This window comes from Muscardinus avellanarius (genome assembly GCF_963383645.1).
Source record: "Muscardinus avellanarius genome assembly, chromosome: 15".
NCBI classification, from domain to species: Eukaryota; Metazoa; Chordata; class Mammalia; order Rodentia; family Gliridae; genus Muscardinus; species Muscardinus avellanarius.
The window spans coordinates 55,449,829-55,469,693 of NC_137801.1; positions in this window are offsets into that span (position 1 = coordinate 55,449,829).

Sequence of the window (19,865 nt, forward strand, 5' to 3'; positions counted from 1 at the left end):
AAATTTTTAAGAATCTTCCACAAAAGAAAGCACTAAACCTAGATTATTTAATTGTGAATTCTACCAAACATTTAGAGATGAAATTATGCCAATCCCCTACAATCTCTTCAGAAAATTGAAGGAGAGATAAGACTTCCTAAATCAATCTACATTACCAGTATTATGTTAACACCAAAACCAGATAAAGTCATTACAAGAAAAGACTATATATTTAGATTTCTCATAAGTCTCGTGAGCCTACATACAAAAATTCTCAACAAAATATTAGCAAATAAAATCCAACAATGTATTAAGAAACAATACTTGACAACAAAGTGGAATTTATTTCAGGCATGCAAAGCTGCTTTAACATTTGAAAATCAATTAGTATAATCTTGTACATCAACAGGCTAAAGAAGAAAACATATATGATTATATCTGTAGATACTGAAAACACATTTGACAAAATTCAATATCCATTCATAATTGAAAACTGTTAGCAAAGTCGAATACAGAGAAAATTTCCCAACTTGATCAACAATATCCACCAGAAAAAGAAAGAAAGAAACCTATAGCCAGCATCACATTCAGTGTGAAAAACTAGATATTTTCCTGCTAAGAAAAGAAAAAAATAAGACAAAAATGTTCCTTCTCACCACTGTATTTGATGTTGTACTAGAAGTCCTCAATAGTACAATCAGATGAGGAAAGAAATAAATACACAGAATAGAAAAAAATTAAACTGGTTTTTTCTCAGATGATGATATGGATTGCCAATATAGAAAATTCCTAGAATCAACAACAATAAAGACATTTCTGAAACTGATAAGTACAGCAAGTTTGCTATATAAGCAATACAGGATAAATACACAAAATTCATTGCTTTTTTTCTCTACCAACCAAGTGTAATTGGGATTTGAAATTTTTTTTGAAATACCATTTACAACAGCACCAAGAATACAAACTGAATACCTACTAAAAATATATATATATATAATGACAAAATTGTATATAAAAAATTCAACATCATATGTCAATAGGAAATTATATATAAAAGCAATAATAAAATACCACTAGTTACATAATAAAATTACTTATTAAAAATCTGGCAATACCAAGGCCAGCAGTATAGAAGGACACAAAGGCTCATACATTGCTGAAGGGGATGCAAAATGGCACAACAATTTTGGGAGCCAGGCCGATAGTACCTAACAACGCTAAACATAGTCTGACCACAGGATCCAGCAATCGCCGCGCTCATAGGCACTTTCAGACCTGATCTAAGAACTCAAGCCCACACCACGACTTGAACCCAAATGTTATCACAGCTTTGTTCATAATGGTCAAAGCATGGAAGCAACCAAGATGCCCTTAATATTGAGTGAATAAGCTGTAATATGCCTAGACAATGAAATGTTACACAAAAACAAGTTTTTGAGCCACAAAAATACATCCATAGACCTTGGATATATATTGCTAAGTATAGGAAGCTATTCTGAAAAGGTCACACATTATACAATGCCAATTATATGATATTCTGAAAAAGGCAAATCTAGAGAGACAGTAAAAAGATCAGGGATCAGTAGAGGTTCAGAGAGGGGAGAAGGCTAAGTAAATGGAACACCGGGAATTTTTATGGCCATGAATCTATACAATACATTATGTATAATGCAGCAATAGTGGATACATGACATTATCCACTTGTCAAAATGTATAGACTTTTACAGAGAAGTATCCTAAAATATGGAGGCACAATCCATGAGAAAGACTTCCAGCTCAGCTGGCCTTACATGATCTTTTCTTCTTCTCCTTCTTCTTCTTCTTCTTCTTCTTCTTCTTCTTCTTCTTCTTCTTCTTCTTCTTCTTCTTCTTCTTTGGTTTAAATATTTCATGCCACATTCTTTCATTTATTTTGTCAGCATTAGAAATGCCAGCATATAGCCGTATTATTTAATGCCTTAGAGTTAGTTGTTTTATTTTCTTTTCCTCCTAGGTTTTTCTCTCTTTATCTCTGACCTACCAATACCCAAATATGAGCTGGACACAACCTAAGAACCTCATTCCCAGCCTGGCATGTAGCACATGCCTGTAATCCTAGTACTTGGGAGGCTGAGACAGGAAGATGGCAGGTTTGAGGCCACTTGCAGCAACTTAGCTAGCAAGACCCTGTTTCAAAATAAAAAATAAAATTGAGCTGGGGGTGTACCTCAGATAGAATATCCCTGGGTTCAATCCCCAGTACCACACACACACACACACACACACACACACACACACACACACACGAGTCTCATTCCCTATATTGGTAAGGGCAGGGTACACAGGTATCAGTTTTTGCTTGCTGTGTAGAGGACTAGTCCTGAGAAGGCTGACCCGCCTCTGCCTTCCTCTCCTCTCCCCCTTACTCCCATCAGTATACAGGGCCCCACAGAAGCCAGCAGGAAGGTTCTGTCTGAATGCTGCTTCTCTGAAGAAGGAAGTGGGTTCTCTGTGGCCGAAAGTAGACTTGGCATTAAATCTTGAAACTTTCCTGCTTTCTTCCTGTGACAGAATCCATCTTCTGCCTGCTTCAGCCTGAATTTTGATTGAGCTCAGGGGAGTGTAGAAGCCAAGCAGTACTGAGCACAGCCGAGGGACGTCCATCACTCTGCTGAGGAGCTGAAATGCTCGTAGGCCCGCATTCAATATTTGTTGAATGGTTAAATACATAAATTTAGAAGGCATTGCTTAGAAACCATTGTGATGTTTCACTGATGTGTAACTTGTATAAATTCCTTAAATAATACAATTTTCGAGTTGTGGGGAGACCTGAGAGAGAAATCTTCTAGCTGAACCCTTTTATTTTCTAAGTGAGGAAATTAGTTCAAAGAGGTCAATTAACTTGCCGAAGGTCACACAATTGGTTGATCCTTAAAGCAGAACTCTTTTTATTATTACCAGATCCCTATTTAAATATGTTATGTAGTGGCCTAAGGACAGGCACACATTTGTTGGCATGCACCCTAGTGCATCTCTGGGTTCCATATCTTTCAAGCACGGCTCTTAACCATTCCCTTGCCCTCTCTGCTATTTCCCTTTTGCACTTTACGTAAATATGCTTGTGCATATTTGTCTTTCTTTTCCCTCCCAATCTATCTTCAGACTGTGTAACATCATTGCAGACTTAAGGAGTTAATCCTGTGGAAGATTACACCCTATTCTCAGAAGCAGGGTGTCATAAACCTCCTTATGGCTTAAGAAGAGCACCCAAGTTAAATCAGCCACCTATATTTGTTTTTTATATAAAATCAGACTTTTTAGGATCAGAATCTAATTTAAAACATAACTAATTTAATTAATAATCAATATGAAGGAACTCGACTCTGGTGTTCACTTGGCACAAATCTGAGCTTCAGGAATGATGTTTTCCCTGAACAAGTTACATAAGTACATCATCACAGTGGAACCGTTGAACGTTAATTGTGTGGCTATTCCTAATGCCACATATTCTTCATCCAAGGACTTAATTTTTCATTGTGCCTCTTGCTGTCAATTGCACACGTGAACATCCTCTCACCTGTCCTCCAGTTGAAAACAAATGCCTCGTGATAGCTCACTTGCACGTCAATATATACAGTTGAACTGTGACGCCCCTAGTCCAGTCAGACCCCAACACACAATCACATAGTCAGCCTAGGCTCCTGGCCCTAGTTCCCTAAGTAAAAACAGTTCCATGTTCTGTCTTGTCAAAATTCCTCCTCTACTAACTTTGTCTAATAAAAAATTCTTTGTTTTAACCTTCAAACGTTACTCCTCAAATACAAGGCAACTTCTGTCATTGTCAGCCAAGAACCTCTCAGTGGCAATTAGCTTATCAACTCTAGGTTATAAGCCAGCCAAGTTTTGAAAGTAATTAAGACTTTATGGTCTAGAACAAAACACAGAGCTAGAGTAGATCCTGGAGAGTCAAGGACCAGCAAAGGGTCACTGGGGAAATCCAGCCAGCATTCCAAATAAGGTTTACAGGCCTTTAGGTAAAGCATGCAAAGCAAAAGCTGTTGATTGCTTTGCTAACAGATGATCCTCAGTTGTTATTGACTAGCACGAACTGAGAGATATTTTTCCTGGCTTCAAAGAGTTCCATGTTGCTGGAAGTATGCGTACAGAGGTTGGATGGTCATACTGAGAGGTATCAGTCAATGAACTGGAAAGGAGAGTACTCCAATGAGGGTACTGGCTCATTAGTGGCCCATGAAATTAATGTAGATGTCATAGTATTATGGAATGGAGTGGAGCGGAATGGAATGGAAACTTTCAAAGTATATCACATGCAGTGAACAAATACTGTCTTGTGAAACTTTGACCTCAGTTGTCTGGGTATATACATGTGTCTAATAACACGAGAAATGAGGCAAGAAAAGTAAAACACTAATTTAGATGGCTTCCAGAATCTGCGATTCTGCTTACGTGAGTAGCTTGCCTTTCCACTTGATTTTATGTCATCTAGTTCATGGCATAATGGGTGCATCATAACTCTAATGCAAAATATTGTTGAATAGAAATAATAGATTCTTGGAGTCTCAACAATTTTTCCAAGGTAGATAGTCTGACCTTGGCTTTACAGAAGAGTAAATTATTCACTTATATTAAATACTTACTCAAGGCCAGCCAACTAGCTAATGGGCTCTGCCCTAATATTCAAACCCAGTCAGAACAGGGCTATATGCACTTAGTGATAGACAGTACTCTAGAGGACTCTTCAGGAGCTGAGCTGGATGGTCAAACAGCATAATTTAAAAGTAGAAAGTCACCAAGAAAAATTTAGCTAATTAAGAGCCAATTTATGTACCCTCCCTAGAAATGCCAATGATTTTGGCTTGCAAGTTCCAATTATTAAAACAAAAAAAAACTCTGATGCACGTGATCTTAAGCTGGCAGTGTTCAAATGCTAGTCCCCAGATTGGCTATATCAAAATCACCAAAGAAGTTTTATTTATTTATTTATTTATTTATTTATTTATTTATTTATTTATGGTACTGGGGATTGAACCCAAGGGCATTATACCTCTGAGCTATACCCCAGCCCTATTTTTTATTCTTTATTTTGAAATAGAGTCTCACTAAGTTGTAGAGAGTCTCACTAAGTAGCTGAGCCATCTGAGACGGCTGCAAACCTTTGATCCTCCTGTCTCAGCCTCCCAAGTACTGGGATTATAAGCATGCACCAGCACACCAGGCTGCTTTATTTTTTTAATACATTTTCAAGTTTCAGTCTTAAAGATCTCATTGAAGAAGTATATTTATGAAACTCCCATATAGATATTCTTGAAACCATGGACCTAGTACCATCCCTAGACTTAAGGAAGGTCTCACAGAGTTTTAACTGGAAGAAATGTTGAATACCATCTAGCCCTTGGGTAGCAATAAATTTCATATTGCATACCAACTATAAATGATAAATAATGGAGGTCAGTGGGGACAGATTCCAAAGCACCATCCTCGCTTAATCAGGTAGAACCCAAAGAGTAACTGAATGATATCTGTAATGGATAAGGAGGTAAAGAGAGAAACGCAACGATCCAAGCCCTTCATTTTTCAGTCTGATATGCCTCTAAACACACATAATTGTGACATGGGAATGAAATCCAGGATTCATCACTCCTGTGCTGGTACTTTTTTTTTTTATAATAATTTCCATTACTGGACTTCTGGGAAGATGGTGATGGAGAAAAGCGGGGCTTACAAGCCCTGCTAACAACCAATCTCTATTACCACAAAATCAGCGCCTTTCATAGCCAGAAAACACCATCAGCAGAGAAACAAAAAATGTAATTTCAAGGGACAGAGAAAAAGAGGGCTGGAAAAACGAGACACCAGAAACCAGACCTCAGTGCTGCAGCCGGAGCTGTGGCGCAAAGCAGCGGGAGCCATTTTCCCTTGCAGCACCAGGCTCCAGAGAGGAAGGGAACTCATAACGGAGCTCAGAGCCACAGAGGAGATACGCCAGCCTCACGCCCGAGGACACGGCAGCAGCGCCTTACTGCTGGCAGCAGCGGCGAACTCACCAGATGGCACCAGACCAATGCACTCAACAGCCCACCAGGCTCCAGAGAGGAGTGGTGGACAGCGAGCCGAGGTGAGCCGCTGCGGATCAGCCGGGAGGAATTCGGCAGATTTCTCGGCGCAGGGAGCATCTAAAGCTCCCAGAGGCTGGGCTCAGCACACCCTTCAGGGACTCAGAGCGGAGCTCAAAACCAGAGAGGAAATACACCAGCCTCACGGCCGAGGGCATGGCACCATATTGCTACCGGCGGCAGCAGCAGCGAATTCACCGAGTCCACAACAGCTCCATCTGCACACTCAACAACAGTGAGTCAAATTGTGGCCCCTAGAGGAGAAATCCCAGTACTGTACTCCCAGGGACTTGACCCAGTGGGGGAGAGGCAGTGGCAGAGATATCACACCACAGGAGAATGCCCAATCTGGCAGCCCCCCATGGTCTAAAGCAGCCGCGATTGACTCCCAGGGTCTGAGACTCTGCCATACAACCCAGTTAAAGGAGTAGTGGTGACTGAGATACCACAGACTCGAGATCCAGAGCACCTTAAGTGAAGTCATAGTGACCCAGAGAAGACCCAGAAAAGGCACAAACTTCCAAAATCATGGGAAACAGGAATAACAATAGAGCAATGAATGCCCACAACCCCACAACATCAGAACCCGATAAAACAGAAATTCAAAGATTTCTAGAAGATCAAATCAGGAAAATAACTGTAGAAATAATAGAGCTGTTTCAAAAAGAATTCAGAGAGAGCCAAAGAGAGATAAAGGATGCAATTAATGAAGTAAAGTCCTCAATTCAAAGTACAAACAACCGATTAGACCACATGGAGAATAGAATCTCGCTCCTAGAAGATGATCATTCAAAAAATGAATGCATAGTTTCTAATTTAGAAAAAAAAATCTTACAGCAGTAATCTGACATTGAAGAAATATGGGCCCATTTTAAGAGAGCTAACCTAAGAATAATTGGAATAGAGGAGAGAAAAGAAGGTGAAACCAAAGGGATCAACAATCTCTTCAAGGAAGTAATAGCAGAAAATTTTCCAAATGTAGAGCACAGGTCGATACACAGGTCCAGGAAACTTATAGAACTCCCTTTAGAGAGGATCAGAGAAGAGGATCCCCATGCCACATAATTGTCAAAATGACCAATGTGGAAGCCAAGCAGAGAATCTTAAAGGCAACAAAAACAAAGGGCCAAGTGACATTCAGAGGCAAACCAATTAGAATCACTCCAGACTTCCCAAACCAAGTCATGAGAGCCAGAAGGACTTGGAGTAATATACTCCAAACTCTGAAAGAAAACAACTTCCAGCCAAAAATTTCCTACCCAGCAAAACTTTCTATCAATTTAGATGGGGAAATAAGAAGCTTCCACGACAAACAGAAACTGAAGGAATTTATGTCTTCAAAACCAGCGCTAGAGAAAATACTCAAAGAGATTAACTACAAAGAAGAAATAGGTAACACACACCAGAACCAGAGAAACAAGATTTTCCATCCAACAGACAACTAAGATTGGTTATCTGTGGAGATTCATTATGTTTGTTAGTCTTTTAACTATCTCTAAATTGTATTGTTTGCTTTTATTGTTGCTAATTTTTAGGATTTCTAGTTGGAATATTAATATACCTTCAGATATAGCATTTGGAAATATTTTATCCCATTCTATCAGTAACTTTTAATTCTGTTTACATTGTCTTTGGATGTATAATATTTTTTTATTTTTTTAGGGAGTTTATTTACCCTTTTGTTGCCTGTGCCATTGAAATAATATCCAAGAAATCACTGCCAATTTCAATGTTGTGAGGTTTTATGACGGAGATTTTCTTCTAAAAGTTTATAGTATTAAGATATATATTTAGGAAAAATGGCAACTGAGGGACACAGCACTTCTCAGTAGCTGAAGCAAATAAAGTTTAAATACTTAGAAAGCAGTGTCTTAATCAACAAAAAAAATACATACCAGGAACCAAAACACATCCAGATACCTCGGCGGAACCCTGAACTTGAAGAAGAAGAAGAAGAAGAAGAAGAAGAAGAAGAAGAAGAAGAAGAAGAAGAAGAAGAAGAAGAAGAAGAAGAAGAAGAAGAAGAAGAAGAACAAAGATCGGACACGGGACCTGCTGCAGATACAATCGGAACGCTGATCGGAACGCCGATCGGCGGGCTGCTTTTGCAGCTGCCTGAGGAGCTGCCTGCCCGATATTACCACGGCAAGATAATCCGGGACTAAAAACGGACTTAGGACCGCATCTTAAGCAGCGAGCAGCACCCACGTCAGAATTCTGTGTGCTCACCAGCGACCGGATCACAACTGCATAGAGACTCCCATGGATTCCTGCACCAAGTCAGGTACCTGAGGGCGCCCTGGTAAGTTGGGGGTCCTAGCGTGTGCGCAGCCCCAACCCCCCAGCACGGGCTCAAGCCTCTTGCCTGCACCACGGTCCCATGCTAGTAGTCAGTGTCTGTACCACTGCCACCCCTAAGTTGGAGCCTGCTTGTGTGTCTAGCCCCTGCCACCTTGCCAGAGCCTGCCTTCCAGGCTGCGAAAGCCCTGTGTGACCCGGAAATCTCCTTGGGGCACCCCCAGCTTCTACGTTCCATGGGAGGCAGAGACCATTGCTGGACACCGCACACTGGACCCTTGAGCACCTACCCTGCACCCCTGGCCCACCGCTGGGTGTTCCCACCCTCCTGGTAGCCAGATGCTTAGTTCTAAGTGAGAACATAGCTCAATACACCTTGGAAGAGCATACCAGCAGCAATAGACAGCTGCATCCACTCTCACTTGGGTCCAGTATTAGCAGCGCATCCAGCCTGCACTCTCAGAATAGGCAGAACTCTGGCAGTAAGTGTGGGCATCCAGGAACCAGCATCCATTTGCCCAGGGTACATCTTGGGACCACACCGGCTAGCCCAGCTGGAATTTCCAGAGACACAAGAAAATCCATCGGGCCACAATATCTGCACAAGACCTCAGGGGGAGGTTCCAATTATACTTTGGTCATTCTCCACCCCTGCTGTAGGGAAGCACAGGCTGGAGGCTAGGGTGGTGAGTGCAGAGGTGATGACCACAGGTTAGAATTTCGCAGAACCTATGAATTGTACAGAATCAAATAACAGTGAAACTAGACATCCGGACACATAAACCTAAAGCAGCTAAAGGAGAGAAAGGTGTCCAAACACCCAAAATGATCTAAGAAGATAAAAATAGAGTACAAAGAAAACTAAGAGACATTGGATGGTATTCTGAAAGCTACCAAAGCAATCAGATACGCACATATTATATGGACCTGACCCCATATGCGTAAATAAGGAGGACTGTTTGTTTTACTTTTAATGTGGATGTTTTGTTTTATTTTGCTTTTACAGTGCTTTTGTTTTGGTATGGTTATTGCTGTTTTATTTTTTTTTCTTTTAAACCAAACTTCTTTTACTTTAACTTGTTGATATACATATATATATATATATATATATATATATATATATATATATACACATTGGATAGTTTGCCTTATGTTCTTATTTCACACAGCTGCTAGTTCCTTTTATTTTATTCTTGTTCTTTTTTCCTCTTTCTTCCTCTTTCCTTCCTTTTTTTATTCTCCTCCAGTGATTGGTTTTCCTTCCTTTTTCTTGGATTACATAATAGTCTTGGTATCTTGTGTGGATTCTTTTTTTTTTTTTATGTCTGTCTGCTCCTTCCATCATCCCTATTTACAAACCTTCCCACACTAACCTACATACTTTTCTCCCCCAAAACTTTTCCCCATAATATACCTCCTGGTTTAATACTCAATGTATTTCTTATACCCATAATTACTCTACTAACGACAAGAGTCCTAGTAGTTAACTCTCTCTCATTCCTAGCAAGTTATTACCTTATCATACTTAAAGTCTTTCTCAACCTAACATATCCTCTACCTAATCCGACTCCTTTACCAATCACCCCAGCTCCTCACACATCACCCGCCCTCAACACTGGAAAGGCTCTGCTGACTAGCCAATACCCCTAAACTCCTAATATTAAGATTTGACTAAGCACATTACTCACGAACGATGGGTAGAAATCAGAAAAACAGGACAGAGAACGCTATAAATATGAGAACCAGGAATTATGAAGAGACAGCAGAAATCACGAATACTGACCTACTAGAAATGCAAGAAGGGGAGTTCAGAATCTTGATGTTCAATATGATGAAAGGATTTAAAACAAGTATAGAGGAGGTTAAAGGTGAATTAGAAACACTAAAAAAGAATCAGAAAGAGGTCTGGAATGACATGAAAGAGGCAATAAGTGAAATGAAGACAGCAATAGAAAGAAATTCTGGAAGATTAGATGAAATGGAAAACAGAATATCAATATTAGAAGACAGTACATCCCAAACCGAAAACACAGTCAGCGATATACAGAAATCTTTACAGCAACAAAACCTAAACATCCAGCAATTATGGGAGAATATGAAGCGCCCTAATTTATGGATAATAGGCATTGAGGAAGGGATAGAGGTACAGACCAAGGGCATCTGTAATATCTTCAAGGAAATAATCTCAGAGAATTTTCCAAATATGGAAAGAGACTTGAATCTTCAAGTCCAGGAGGCATACAGAACTCCACTGAGACAGGACCAAAGAAAAACCACTCCACGCCACATAATAACCAAATTGACCATAGAGGCCAAGGAAGGAATCTTAAAAGCAGTGAGAACAAAAGGACGGGTGACATATAGAAGCAAAACAATAAGAATCACCCCAGACTATACAACCCAGGTCAGGAATGCTAGGAGAGACTGGTACGACGTGATTCAGACCCTGGAAGAAAATAACTTCCAACTAAGACTCATCTATCCAGCAAAACTACTATTCAAGATCAATGGGGAAACCAAAGTCTTTCAGGATAAACAGAATCTCAGAAAATTCATGAATTCAAAGCCAACACTAGAGAAAATTCTTAAAGAAATAAACCACAAGGAAGAAAAAAGAAGCATACTTCAGAATCAGAGAAGAGAGGAAGTTAATAAGTGGGCCATTTAAGTAAAGAAGAAAGATCACACCACCCAAGAGTAGACAGAACACAAAATGGCAGAAAACAAAAATCATATTTCAATAATATCTCTTAATGTCAAAGGACTTAACTCACCAATCAAAAGACATAAACTGGCAATGTGGATTAGGAAACATAATCCAAATATATGCTATCTGCAAGAAACTCACCTCACAGCCAAAGACATTCACAGGCTGAACGTGAAAGGATGGAAAAAGATATACCATGCCACCAGTGACCAAAAAAGAGCAGGGGTAGCAACCCTGATATCCAACAAAACAGACTTTAAACTAAAACACATCAAAAGAGACAAATCAGGGCACTTCCTTTTATTAAAAGGAACAATACACCAAGAAGATATAATGATAGTAAATATTTATGCCCCAAATATGGGTGCAACCACATTTGTAAAACAAACCCTTCTGGACATAAGACCCCAAGTAGACCCAAATACAATAATTCTGGGAGACTTTAATACGCCTCTCACACCACTGGATCGATCTTCAAGGCAAAAGATGAGTAAAGACGCTTTAGAACTAAAGGAAACCATAAACCAAATGGACCTAATAGACGTTTTCAAAGTATTTCAACCAGGAACTACAGAATACACTTTCTTCTCAGCAGCCCATGGAACCTTCTCCAAAATAGATCACATCCTGGGACACAAAGAAAATACCAGCAAATTCAAAAAATGTAATATAATTCCATGCATCTTTTCAGACCATAATGGAATAAAAGTAGAAATCAACAACAGGAAACTCGAAAGAAAGTATTCAAATTCATGGAGAATGAATGATACACTATTGAATGACAAATGGGTAAGAGCAGAACTTAGGGAAGAAATAAAGAAATTTATGGAAACAAACAAAAACAGAGACACAACCTACCAAAACCTATGGGACACCATGAAGGCAGTACTAAGAGGAAAGTTTATTGCATTGAGTGCCCACATAAAAAGGACGGAGAACCACCAAGTAAAGAACCTAATGACACAACTCAAGGATCTAGAAATTCTGCAACAGTCTATTCCCAAAGCCAGCAGAAGACAAGAAATCATCAAAATTAGAGCAGAAATAAATGAAATAGAGAACAAAAAAAAACAATTCAAAGAATCAATAAAACAAAAAGTTGGTTCTTTGAAAAGATTAATAGAATTGATAAACCCCTGGCCAACCTAACCAAAAGAAAAAGAGAATCAACTCAAATTATCAAAATTAGAAATGAAAAAGGAGATATCACCACAGATAGTGAAGAAATTCAAAAGATTATCAGAAACTACTTTAAAAATTTATACTCCAATAGATTTGAAAACCTGGATGAAATTGACAGATTTCTAAGCACAGTTAACCTGCCTACACTCAACCAAGAGGACATAGCAAGCCTAAACCAACCAATAACAACCAAAGAAATAGAAATGGCAATAAAAATTCTTCCACCAAAGAAAAGCCCAGGCCCAGATGGGTTCCCAGCTGAATTCTACAAAACCTTTAGTGAACAACTAATACCAATACTTCATAACATGTTCTGGGAAATTGAAAGAGATGGAACTCTTCCAAATTCCTTCTATGAGGCCAGTATCACATTAATCCCCAAACCAAATAAAGATACCTCAAGAAAGGAAAACTACAGACCAATATCCTTAATGAACATAGATGCAAAAATTCTAAACAAAATACTAGCTATATGCATTCAAAACTATATCAAGAGAATAATACACCATGACCAAGTCAGTTTCATCCCAGAAAAACAAGGCTGGTTCAACATACGCAAATCAATACATGTTATTCACCACATAAATAGAACCAAGAACAAAAACCACATCATCATAGCAATAGATGCTGAAAAAGCATTCGACAAAATCCAACACCCATTTATGTTAAAAACACTGCAAAAAATTGGGATAGAAGGAAAGTACTTCAACATCATCAAGGCAATATACTGCAAACCCAAAGCCAACATTATATTGAATGGGGAAAAACTGCAAGAATTTCCGCTACAGTCAGGAACAAGACAAGAATGCCCACTATCACCACTCCTTTTCAATATAATCCTTGAGACTCTTGCTGCAGCAATCAGACAAGAGAAGAAAATCAAAGGAATCCACATAGGAAGAGAGGAATTAAAATTATCCTTATTCGCAGATGACATGATCCTTTATTTGGAAGACCCAAAAACTCAACCAAAAGACTTCTGGAGCTGATTGACAAATTCAGCAAAGTCGCAGGTTACAAAATCAACCTAAAGAAATCAGTGGCCTTTCTTTATGCCAACAACGAATCCACAATGAAAGAAGCAAAAACAACAATTCCATTCACTCTAACCTCAAAACCAATAAAATACCTGGGAATAAACCTAACCCAAGATGTAAAAGACCTCTACAACAAAAACTATAAAACATTAAAGAAAGAAATAGAAGAAGACCTTGGAATATGGAAAGATCTCCCGTGCTCATGGATAGGCAGAATAAATATCATCAAAATGGCCATTCTGCCAAAACTGATCTATAGGTTCAATGCAATTCCCATTAAAATACCAGTGACATTCTTCAGAGACCTAGAAAAATCAATCATGACCTTCATATGGAGAAAGAAAAGACCTAGAATAGCCAAAGCAATTCTCAATAACAAGAAACACGCAGGAGGCATTACAATCCCAGACTTCAAACTATACTATAGAGCAATAGTAGTAAAAACAGCATGGTACTGGCACAAAAACAGATATACTGACCAGTGGATTAGAATAGAAGATACAGAAACAAACCCACACATCTTTAGTCAATCTTTGACAAAGGGGCCAAACACATACGCTGGAGAAAAGACAGCCTTTTCAACAAGTGGTGCTGGGAGAACTGGCTATCCATTTGTAAAAAGATGAATCTAAACCCCTATATCTCACCTAACACAGGAATCAACTCAAGATGGATCAAAGACTTAGAAATTAGACCTGAGACTGTGAAGTTAGTAGAGGAGAACATAGGTTCAACACTACAACATATTGGCACAGGCAGTAACTTTCTCAACAAAACCTCCAAAGCTCAGGAAATTAAAGCAAGAATAAACAAGTGGGATAACATCAAACTAAAAAGTTTCTTCTCATCAAAGGAAACTATCAATAACCTAAAGAGGAAGCCTACAGAATGGGAAAGGATCTTTACCAGCCACCATTCTGATAGGGGGCTAATATCCAGAGTATACAAAGAGCTCAAAAGACTCTACACTAGCAAAACAAACAACCCAATCAAGAAAAGGGCAAATGAACTAAATAGACACTTCACAAAAGAAGAGATACAAAGGGCTAATAGATACATGAAAAGATGTTCTTCATCACTGGCCATCAGGGAGATGCAAATCAAAACTACACTGAGATTCCATCTAACTCCAGTCAGAGTGGCAAGCATAAAGAAATCAAACAACAACAAATGCTGGCGAGGATGTGGGGAAAGAGGAACTCTTTTACACTGTTGGTGGGAGTGCAAACTAGTTCAGTCACTATGGAGATCTGTGTGGAGATTCCTAAGAAAGGTGGGAATAGATCCACCATATGATCCAGCTATACCACTCCTGGGTATCTTTCCAAAGGGGTTGAATTCAGAGAAATACAGCAACATATGCATACCTATGTTCATAGCAGCACAATTTGTAATAGCCAAAATATGGAACCAACCCAGATCACCATCAACAGATGAATGGATAGCAAAACTGTAGTAAATACACACAATGGAATTCTATTCAGCCATAAAGAAGAACAAAATTATATCATTTGCAAGAAGATGGAAAGCCCTGGAGAGCATCATGTTAAGTGAGATCAGTCAAGCACAGAAGGAGAAGATACACATGTTTCCTCTAATATGCCCAAACTAGAAAACACAAAGGATACCAGTGGGACTCCAGATATTAGAGGGGAAATACTAGCTAAGTTTTAATGGAAAGATAGGAGAGGAGAAAGGCCGATCTTGATTAATGAGGGTCTACACCTGAACATGTGTAAAATTATGAATAAGACATGGTTAACCTGGACAACCATTGGTGGGAGGGGGGAAGAGAAAATGGGGGCAGGGGGGGAGAGGGCACCAAATATAGTGTAAATGTATACTATTTATGTTCAATAAAAAATTGTTAAAAAATAAATAAATAAATACAGCGTGAAAAAAAGATATGTATTTAGGTCTTTTATCTATTTTGAGTTAATATTTGTATATGTGTTAGAGAAGGGTCAAATTTTATTCTTTTTCATGTAATTATTATTTTTCAACAATATTTAGTTAAAATATTAGTATTTCCTCCACCAAATATTCGTGGAAACCTTGTCAAAAATAACTTGACAATATATGGAAGAATTTATCTCTAGGCTTTTATTTAACTCCAATGGTTTATATATCTGCCTTTAGAACAGTACTACACTATTTCAATTATTGTAGCTTTATATGGTTTGAAATCAGAAAACATACATCTTATAGCTTTGTTCTTCTTCGAGATTGTTTTGGGTATCTAGAGTCCATATTCCATATCAGGATAGATTTTTTTCTGAAAAATAAATAAATAAATGTATGATAGTTTCACCTAAAAAAAAAAGAAAAAAATATTCTCTGGTAAGAAAGAAAGCAAAAAGAAATATTGATGTTATCTTTAAGTCATCAAAAGCTTGGTATCAGACAAATGAAACCGTTATGTGAGATTATCATCATTAATATTGGATAAATTGCTATAAAACTAGATGTCAACCACTAAGCCAAGCATGGGAAGGAGGGATGGGGAGGGAACGGGGTGGGGATCAGGTAGGGGCTAACTGGGTGATGTTTGCATGTATGTCTACAAAAGTATTTTCTTTATACCATTATGATGTATGAATACATTGCACCAATAAAAATAAATTAAAAATAAATAAATAAATAAAATAATAATAATAATTTCCATTACTCACAATAAGGTTGCTGGTTTATGCAGTGCTCCCAGCTAGTATATGGCAGAAAAGCCAACATTTATTTTACTTGAAAGATTAAGGGAAATCTGCTCTAATTGCTCTTCCTCATTAATGCTTCTGCCACTTTAAGAGGCAGGTCAAATATTTTATTCCATTATTAGCTATAAAATTTTAAATACGGAAATCCTTGGAGAATTAATCAAGAACTTTCATAAGGAAAAAAAGGCCTACCAGTTTCTGACTAGGTTTAAATTCGTACTAAAGAATGCATGACTGATACAAGATCTTCCTATGAGAATAAGTTTTGATAAAAGAGTAGAAAGTGAAGAATTGAAAATTACTGGATACCTAAAAAGAGGAGGAGACATTGCTGAGGAAGGGAGGCACCTGCAATACCAGGGGACCTGTCCACGCCACAATTGTCCCTAGGACAGCTCTAATATGGCTAAAAAAGGAATTAAAATCCTGGTCCCCAAAAATGGCCCTCCCAGTGGGGCCTGAGCAAGTTACTTCTTTAACATCAATTTCTTCATTGGTAAAATACAGGTAATAATTCCAACCTTTCAGGGTCATTTTGAGAATTAGCTGGGAAAAATCTTGTGTTCCAGAAAGGACCTAGTGCAGTTCCTGGAATAAAGTTGGGGATGGGTTACAGACGTCCCCCACACTGGAAGCAAAACTTCACAGATGGTCCAGTCTCTTATATAAAATAGTATGATATTTGCATATAATCTACATGTGTACTCCTGTATACTTTGAATCATCTCTAGATTACTTATAATACCTAATATAGTATAAATTCTATGTAAATAGAAGTTATACTGTATTGTTTAAGGAATAATGATAAGGAAAAAATCTGTTCATGTTCAGTACAAACAGCATTTGGATATGAGGTGTACCAGTATTGGGAATGGCCTAGGAAGATTTGAGAAAGCTCTGATTATTAATATATTTCAAAAATAATTGTGTCAAAATGGCGGCAGACCTGGAGAGAGAAAGGCTTGGCTTTGGTCAGGAAACAAACAGCTATTGAAACTTAGATTGACTTACCTACATGTAATTAGCAAGTCAATAGGAGAGGAGAACCAGGTCTTTATCTAAAGACCCATCTACACGATAAGCCAGATGAGATTGTAGGAGGGGTCGACCTTCATGAAAGTAGACACCACCCCACACCTTATTGGGGGAGGTACCTTACAGGGTTAAGGGGAGGTACCTTACAGGGACGTTCACTACGTCAGAGTCACGCAAACAAGATGGAGGTCATGGGTATAAAAGGCCGAGTCCACGTGTAATCCCTTTGGTGTATTCATTTCGAGTCACCCCTCCATGCCAGTCTGGTATGGAGCTATATTCTATTTTCTGTATTCCTAGCTTTCTAATAAACTTCTTTAAATCTTCCACAACTGTCCAAACTATGCATATTTATTCTTAGCTTAGGACAAGAACCCGCAGTTTACTTCTGTTTTTGTTCGTTTGGGGTTTTGTTATGGGTTGGAGGAAATTGTGTCCAGGACCCTAACAGGGGTCCCCAGGACCAGTTTCACCACAACCATACTCTCCCAATCCGTAACATGAGGTTTGTCTGTTTTTCAAGTACTATCCATCTGAGGTTGGTTGATTTTGCGATGTGAAACTTGTAGATATGAAAGGACAAATTTAATAGGTTGATTTAAAATGTCCCCTTCCCTAACCCTCATGGAAACAAGGTAGGTGGGGTTGGTTTCTACATAGAGCTGCCTGGGGCTGGGCCTTAGGGATTATCCATCCTTTCTCCTCCCCGCCCCCAGCTCACTCTCTGTTCCCAGGCTCCTTGAAGTGAGAGATGTGAGAGCAGAGCTCTCACTCTCCCCTCCACCACCACCACTGCTTCTCACCACCACGCCCTGAGCTCCAGACCCTGGCCTCCATGGACTGAACCCGGAATCTCCAAAAAACTGTGAGCGAATAAATATTTCTTCCTCTGAGTTGTGCATTTGGGTCTTTTAGATTACTGCAGTGAGAGTGTTGACTAAGACAACAACTGTATGTAATTCCCCCGTAAATGTAGTTAATGCACATGCTGGATTTAGGCAAAGAACTTCATCTGTCCCGGGAAAACTTTCCAGGAAAATCAAAATTCAGGTGTGTTCAAGTCAGGTCCCTCTCTGAACCAAGACCCCTGAGGTCATCCCAGGAGAAAGAAGTCACAAACCCAAGAAGTCTGGGCTAATCAGAAAGTGTAAGAACTCAGAGAGGGGCAGGGCCTGAGAGCCCAGACAGCACAGTCCTGTCATCGGCAGAGGAGGAAAGCCCCACACGCAGGCAACTCAGGAAGCCCAGCCCTGCCTCCCGGCTTCGGTGAGCCCTGTCTGGGTGGCATGCAGAAGTCATGCATCCCCAGCACTGGAATGTGCCTTTTATAGATTAAACACAAAGCTTTCTGGAGAACTAAACATTTTGACTTCATCCCTTCTCCAGCCGAACATTTCCAGTAGGTACTTTTGAACAACACCTATTCTGAGGTGATATGGGTAAATTGCAAAAACATTAATTTACTATTAACATAATTACAGGGTTTTTCCTGCTCTCTAGAATTTGTTTAGTGCTTGGGGCCAAATCCCTTTCACTCTCACAATACCTCCTTTGTTTTGGGGTTTTTTAAAGATACTCTAGTGGCTGGCTGGTGGGGAAAGTGCCCTTTGAAACTTCTTGTTATCATAGTCGTAAGCTGCCTCTAATCAGAGGCAGCGCAATAAATAGACTCAAGACTTCTTTAAAATGCCCACAGTCTGCTAAGAATTAAATGTCTTCCTTTCCTTTGCGTCTCTCCTCAAAACATGTTTTTAAATAGTTGCTCAGTCCTTAGCTCTCCCTAATAAGGTTCCATTTAAATAAATTTGGAAATATTTTCCTTCTTTTAAAGAAAGCCACTCAATTTGGAAATGTCAGATAAAAATACATGTACATTTCAAGGCTCTCACCTATTTTCAGCTGTTTTTCCCAAGCTCTTTTGCTCTCCCTTTCTTTCTTTCTGCTTCCCTTCCTCCCTCCCTTCCTTCTTTTCTTCTCTCCCTCTCCCTCCCTTTCTTCTCCTGTTTGCTGTCCCCTGCAGCTTCTGGGAGCCCACTCACCCAAGAGGACAGGGTTCAGAAGATCACAAACAATTTCATTTGTTTTCCTGGCTGTGGCCATTATATGGAAAGCCTGGCCCCTCTCGCCCAATCCAGTCCTTCTGAATCCCTCTGGCTCCCCAAACCCCAGCTGAGGCCACGTGACTGAAACGAAACCAACTTGCCCTTAACTTTGGAAAATTAGCCACTCTCTTCCTTGCTGCGCCATGTCAAAATTAAAGAGTAAACAGAGGTCCCCCAGTCCCCCTGATTGCATTAATCATTCAAATGACGTATTAGCATTCTTCAGACTCTTCTGTTGTGCTTCCAAATTAACACCTCCAGGTTCAAGGGAATAGAAATTAACTGAATTATCTGGCAGCCCCAGATGTCCTAGCATGCTCTTCCTTCTCGCTGATTTAATATGCCTGAAGAACAGTTATGAGGCAGAAACACTGCTAATGGTCAAGAAATAATTTATGCCATGTGTAACAGACAGGCTGAGCCGTCCTTCCACATTCTAAACTTGCTCGGATTCCAGGTGAGCCCTGGCTGCCCCAGGACCCCACAGCCACGGGGCATGGCCTCCCCATCAACCTCTTCTCTCCCAAGCCACCTGAGCGCACTGGGGCAGCTGCCCAGCTCTCAAGATTGGCGTCCATCACCCTAGCTCTAGCCAGGTGGGAGCCAGACAGCCGGCCCGGGAGGCCTGTCCCAGAGAGTAGGAAAGGGTGCAGGTGGAGCCAGGATCCCGAGGGGGCCTCTCGCTGGCATTTCCCAGCTCT